The following is a 7705-nucleotide window of genomic DNA, read 5'->3' as shown; positions in this document are numbered from 1 at the left end:
TAGTTGTTGAGTAAGAAAAACAAAGCCTTGTTCAATAAACAGGGATGTGAGTGACAAATTTTAAAAAAAGAGGAAAATTTTTAGGCTCAACAGATGACCCCGAAGGGGTCGTCACGACAACGAAGTTGTCATGGGGAGGGTATGGGAGGGTGTGCCCTCCCATTGGTGGGGGTCTGGGGGGTCTCCCCCACGAAAATTTTTGTAAAAAGGACTTAAAATGGTGACACTTTAAGCACATAAAATGTAAAATTTCTAAATTAGCACATTTCAGTTTAAAAAATGTTTTGGTCAAATTTCATGGTGCTTTAGTGATACATGTTTCAGAACTTTACAAAAAAATTTTGAAAATGAGAAAAAAGTGTCATGTTTCAGGTTTGGGGTGCCGTGTCTGGCCTTAAGTCTGAAAAATTTTACCATTGATACCAAACTACCACCACTACAAATGTCATGTTAGGCCATATGAAAATAATTTCTTGTTTCTCATCTCTATTTTTCCTCAAAATGGGTAGGACGGGCTTATTTTATTTTTATTTTATTTTGTTTTATTTTTCTGCTATGTGGGGGATAAAACACGAAAAATTGGAATGGTTGGAGCAGACTCTGGTTTCAGAGGCATGACGCTAAATTACCAGTGTAAAAAAAAAAATGTTTATGGTGTGTCAATTTTTTTTGGTTCGGGCTGTAATGATTATGAGGAACAAGAATATAATTTTATGTGGCCTTACATAACTAGCAATAAAATTTAAACCCTGCCACCAGTTCATAGTACATGTACTTACTCTCTTCAATCAGACCTAACACCTGAAAAATTAATGGCTAAATAAAATTCCACACTTTCTGTGAAGTTTATACTTGCAATATAATTTCAGATTAAACCTAATCATTGTTCAAATGTATCTGTAAATATTAAATGTGCTAGTGATAAATTAGATTGGAATTATCACATTATTTTCAGAGAACTAAAAATTTCATTCAAAAAGTAACAGTGAAGGTAATGTTTTTAATACGTAGGATAAAACATTATTATTATTATTATTATTATTATTATTATTATTGATGCCTACCTGGCAATGCATAGTCTTCTGAATCTCAACTCGACTCCTGTGTTTTTCGCTTTTCATGTGTCCACTGAGAGTCACAAATCCACGCCGTCCGTAGTTCAGTTCACAGCAACACAATTTGCAACGTGCGATTCCTTTCTTGTTGAGTTTTTCAAAAACCAAACTAAAAACACTTCCATCGGGAGCTTTGCGCTCTAACCAGTCCCAACGCCACTTATTTTCAATGCCAGAATCTATTTTCATGACATCGGACTTCACAGACAACGCCGCCATTTTCATTCATACTCGTACATACCTGCCAACCTTGGAAAAAAATTTTGAGTAGCAACTTATCGTGGCGGTGCAGCGCAGCACGGCGTGAGGTCAGGCACATTTGCTGATCAGTATTGATTGTAATGAGGGAGCATGTGAACAATGTATTACTAAGCACAGAGTTCCCACTCACCACCATATCTAGTTATTCAACATACAAGCAGACTATGAAGAAAACAAGAACTCAATGAAAAGGCATGAATATATTTCCAATGCTTTCACCAAGACATTTGGCACAAGGCAACTGTGCCCCAAAAATATGTCCTTTATACAGACCTTAAACTTAAAGATAAGGGATAAATGTACTGCCTTTGGCATATTGTGTCTTAAATACATTGGGAATTATAAACAACAAAGAATCCCAAATAGCATGCTATGTCCCTTTTGACATTTAGCATTATATTGTATAGATAACAGAAAAACCAAAGGGCTATAGCCTATGTCTTTTAAAACAGACGCCGACAGTCTGCAAAACACACACACACACACACACACACACACACACACACACACACAATCCTTTTTTCATAAATTTAGTTTTGACCATAAAAGAGATTCTGTTGCTCCTCGCTACACTAAACATCGAAAGTGAATATTCCAGAGTACCTATATAAATATATTTTTTTCAATATTAATATTTAGTAAATGCAAACTGATAACCACACTTACAGAAAAACTTACTGAAAATAAATTATAGGCTACTCTGGCCTATCCAATAACATAGCCTTTATAATATTCACTGACCTGGCCTAATTTGGAAAAAAATAATGGCCTATGTATATAAATGCAAGCATTTCTATGTTAGCAATATTATTACCTGTATTTCCTTGATGGCTAATGTCAAAATCATAATTGCACACTGTGCAAAACGCATGATTAGGCAGTTTAGGGGGTGGAGGCATGGCCATTGATCTTGATACTTCGTTAGGAACTTCTGAGGGGCATAGACTCGCTTCTTTTTAGATTTGCTAACCTCTCTCTGTCAGTATCCTCATCTGACGTCATGTGCATTATTAACTGCAAGGCACGCGCATACACAAAACACACATCATCCACTACACGCACTTACGTGAAAACACTTCGTGCGCTGCTCATTGAATCTCACATGCACGAGTAGCCTAGTTCAGAAGATTTTAACGCGTCTATCGGTTGACTGGATGGAAACGTCAGTAGGCTACTATATTTTCACTTTAGGCTATGCAATATTTTTTGGATTGAGAAGCCTGGGTCAAATATCAAAACAAGCTGGAACAAATATTTCCTTCAGATAAGGCGGAACACTGTGCTTTGAACTCTGACGTTAGAACGGTTGTCCTTGCTTTATTCACAATACCCTTGCCCCACCCATTTACCTTCAAAACGGTGTTTAGCACCGTCCTCCCTTGTAAAACCAGTCACAGTATGAAGATCGACCGAGAGGGATGAAAATCAATGTCGTTACTTTCGTTTTGACGGCTCCTCGGCTCTCCGCTTCGCCTCATAGCCTAGGCCTATTTGAAGAGTTTAAAACTAGCGCTGTGATTGGTCGAAGTCTTCTTTTCTCTACAGGTTGCTGGTCAATGCGGTTACACCCGTAGACGAGTTGCCTAGTGCGCGAATGCACAGACAGTTGAACCGGAATATTAAAGATCTTTCTAGAGGTCTGCGCTGGACAGAATTTTCAGTCCCGCTCCCGCAAAGAATTATGATTTTCAGTCCCGCTCCCACCTGCCATATTTTGTCCCGCTCCCAAGTCCCGCATGATGCGGACGTTCGCGTTATTTCTCACGAAAGTTCTTGTCATTGGCTTGGGGAATTAAACATGCTGAGCTTAGCTGAGCTCTCCACTGACCGATCCTTCACCTAGCGCACGGAGCGAGGGTGCGCGTTACCAGGCGCCATGCGCAGCTGAGGCTTTACAAAGATACCCAACACACCTACCAACATCTACAGTGGATATTAAGAATATTGTACATAGCTTATATGTCACTCCTCACATTTACATTCTAGGAAATACAAGTAGGCCTATAAGAAATTAATATAATTTAAAGACACAGCGTGATGGTGCCCCGCCCCCTACTTTGAGTGGATTTGAGCATAAATATCTACAGCTCACGTTCAGGGCTGCGTTTCCCAAACAACCAACCAAGTTAGCATTAAACCAATATGGTACGATGCAAGTTTGAACTAACTAACATCCAAAAAACGACTGTTTCCCAAAGCTGTAGTACCAACTTGGTCTGAACCAAGTTGATTTGAACCAACACAGTTCACACCACGATGTTTTCAGATGTGTTCGGATGGTCTCGTTTATTGTCGGAATTCAGAGAAACAACCCGAAGTTGGCTGACAGTGCGAACGGCATTTCACCATTAAATGACCGTTAAGCCAAATTTGGTGCGTCCATAATCTTCCCCTGATGCTTGCAACTTGGTGTAGATGTTCATTTAGACTAATATAAAATTGCAATACCCCTCATTTGGAAATCACGTGTAAACAAAAGGCATCTCCATAAATTAAAGCATCATATACTAGTTTTGGCTATAAGGCTATTTGCCCTGATTAAAAATAGCTAAGCAAACTGCTGTGAGATGGCACAGATAACGTTATGTAGATCTACATGTTGTGTATTTATAGGTGGCATTGTTAGGTTTATTGTAAGTTTATTGTTTAGACTCTGACATTCTGCTGACACATTCCAAGTTGAGCGCTGCATGCGCTCATGATTGACAGCTCTCACTTTGATTGACAGCTCTCACTTTGCGCACTCGCACTCCCACTTTCTTTTTAAAGCAGCACTTCTGAAGCACTGTGAGCTTCACTAGAGGAGCTCTGCTCTTCTGCCACGATCGGAGATCTCAAACACGGAAGAGCGGAAAGGAATCGGAAACATACGCGAGATTAGACCACATCCGCAAATTTAGGCATCTTAAAATGTTTTTATTAATGCCAAATAAAATATCCAGCACAAATTATATATGATAGACATAAATTAATAATTTATAAATTTTATTTTAAACACGTTTTTAGTTAGCGGGACTGCAGCTTATCACCTCCCCCTCCCGCCCGAAATGAGCTTTCAAAATTTGCCCCGCGCCGCACTGCTTTGCGTCGGGTCCCGCGGGAGTGCAGGGCTCTACTTTGAACTCAAAGCCATCAATGGCTTCTTGCGTATTTTGAAGTGTTAAATCGTAGCAGCGTAGTTTGATGTCTAAATGCGTATCTGCTACGCAAAATGCGTAAAGGTTGGCAGGTCTGCTCGTAGCAGTGCATGTACAATAGCGACTCCTCTCCACACAGCGATAATGATCAGATCGCTGTAAGGAGCTTTCGTCACTTCCGCTTAGTAAAATCCGGAAAAGTTTCGCGCCAGACTTTACCAAATATATATATATATATATATATATATATATATATATATATATATATATATATATATATTTTTTTTTAAATTTTAGAAAACGCGGAAAACGATTTTTTTACGCGGAAAGGCAATTTGAAAAACGCGGATTTCCGCGGAAACGCGGAGATTTCACATCCGTGAATAAAGAATGTTAGGTCAAGTTAAAGAATTTAAAAAAGTTAAAGAAGTTAGAAAAGGTTTTGCATACACTGTTGTTATTTTTGTGTCTGCACTGTATTAAAATATTTAGAACAATACCCTTGCATTATCTATTTATTTATTATTTTAAGTAAAGCTCGAGTTTTACACGAGAAAAGCTGTATTGGTCACTTTACCCCCAGGTGGCTCAATTTACCCACTTAGATGGCTCAACTTACCCTTAAGGTGGGGGAAGTTGAGCCATCACACCACTTTTTTTTGATAAGTCATTTTTTCATTATCGTTTGTCATAGATACATACTTGTCATTTCTATTTACAGCACACATCCTGGACTATATGTGGGTGGTTTTGTTTTTGTGCTATAACATTTTTCCTTGCTGAGAAGACAGCATTAGTAAGAAATGGCTCAATTTACCCCACTCTCCCCTACTAAGGTTCTAACCAAAGGTATAGAAACAGTTACTGTGATCAGATTTATACGGTGAAAGAAAAATATTCCATCAGAACAAGAATGTGAAGAAACTGCAATGTTACATAAAAACACGACAACTCCTTGTTGTTTGCTGTTGATCTGTGAAGTGAGATACTTGGTGATTATTATTATTGGTTCTGTTAGCAGTGACATTATGTTTTATGGCACAAGATGGCGCTGAGTGCACTCACTGGTTCCTCCTGCTTCTCCATTCTCGATCTATTTGCATGTGCAGTCCTTCTTCCTGCTCTGTCGTTATATAATCTCTCGGCTGCACATAAGAACCGCTGCTGTGGTAATGTAATCCTAATCCATATCCTCTGACCCTGTCACCAATATTTAACACAATCGGTGTTGTTCGCCTTTTCCTTAGATGCCATCTGTAACGTGATCCTGTAATTTATCATGAGATCAAATATCCGGTGTCACTCAGAGCAGAGGAGAACAGTATGGCTTCCCCATTTTGTGTCCGGTTCCTCATAAGGTTTCTTGTGGTCACAGGGTGTATTTCCTCATCACTCACTGGGGATTTAGACCTGCATTGTTTTGCCAAAAGTATGTGGACATCCGAGTATTATTTCCCACTAGATTTTGGAGTGCGGTTGTGAGAGTTTGTGCTCAGGTTACTGTCTGTGTGGAGTTAGACTACATTCCTTTGGGTTCTCTGGTTTCCTCCAGTCAATTTGGTAGACTCAAACTGTAGTTAAAAAAAACCCCAAAACATCCAAACTATTGAAGTTTGCACAAAACCCATTTGTTCATACACCACCAATAACATTAGGCTGGATTTTATAACTAGGCTAAGTTAATTTACAGCGCGCTCGGAATAGCCACGTGTCCCAGATAATGAGTTATTAACTCTCACCGCACTGCCAGAGCATTCCGAACCGATATGATGAATGGATATCGTTAATCACTTGAATATCAGTGTGGACCTCCTCGGCTCCGTTGGAGTGTCGTGGTCACGTGGTTTGAAAAACGCCGACACGCCTCATGTGTTTGTATGGATTATCTGTATTCATAAACTACAAAGTCTGAGATATAGCTCAAAATGGTAAATTATTACACACCTTATGGCTGCAATAACAATTTAACTGATAGTAGTCCATTCTTTTCTGAGCAACAAAAGATTTCAGGAGGTCAGAAATGATTACATTTACAAACAAATTCGCATTGGTTGGTAGTTGTGTGCGCTGTAGCATTAAAATCTCATCTCATCTCATTATCTCTAGCCGCTTTATCCTGTTCTACAGGGTCGCAGGCAAGCTGGAGCCTATCCCAGCTGACTACGGGCGAAAGGCGGGGTACACCCTGGACAAGTCGCCAGGTCATCACAGGGCTGACACATAGACACAGACAACCATTCACACTCACAGTCAATTTAGAGTCACCAGTTAATCTAACCTGCATGTCTTTGGACTGTGGGGGAAACCGGAGCACCCGGAGGAAACCCACGCGGACACGGAGAACATGCAAACTCCACACAGAAAGGCCCTCGCCGGCCACGGGGCTCGAACCCGGACCTTCTTGCTGTGAGGCGACAGCGCTAACCACTACACTACCGTGCCGCCCGCATTAAAATCGTTTTTAAAATTTACCACACTTTGAAAGGTGATTCGCAAGAGCAATCGTGGACACTTTTGTCATTTTATTGAGTTTTTTGTCCAAACTGTATCAATGGCTGCACAATTAGCGACTGCCATTTTGAATGCATTCAGAAGAATAACTTTATTCATCACACGCTTGTGAAATTCCTCTCTGCATTTAACCCATCTGAAGCAGTGAACACACACACACCCAGAGCAGTGGGCAGCCATGCTAAGAGCACCCAGGGAGGCACCTCAGCCCAAGGCCGTCCCATATTAACCCAACCTGCATGTCTTTGGACTGTGGGGGAAACCAGAGCACCCAGAGGAAACCCACACAGACACGGGGAGAACATGCAAACTCCACACAGAAAGGCCCTCGCCGGTCTCGAACCCAGAACCTTCTTGCTGTGAGGCGACCGTGCTAACCACTTACACCACCATGCCACCCATTCGCCCATTTTAGATCACATGATCTTGAGTCTGAGAAGATCTATTTCCAGTTCATGTGACAAATATCCTTCCTAGACATCTGTATTATTGAAATATTTCCAGTCAAAGAGAATTTCAGAATGAAGACATTTTGGAATTTCTTCCGGGTGCTCCGGTTTCCCCCACAGTCCAAAGACATGCAGGTTAGGTTAACTGGTGACTCTAAATTGAGCGTAGGTGTGAATGTGAGTGTGAATGGTTGTCTGTGTCTATGTGTCAGCCCTGTGATGACCTGGCGAC

The sequence above is a fragment of the Neoarius graeffei genome, chromosome 25 (assembly GCF_027579695.1).
Source record: "Neoarius graeffei isolate fNeoGra1 chromosome 25, fNeoGra1.pri, whole genome shotgun sequence".
Lineage (NCBI taxonomy): Eukaryota > Metazoa > Chordata > Actinopteri > Siluriformes > Ariidae > Neoarius > Neoarius graeffei.
This window is presented reverse-complemented; position numbering follows the sequence as displayed.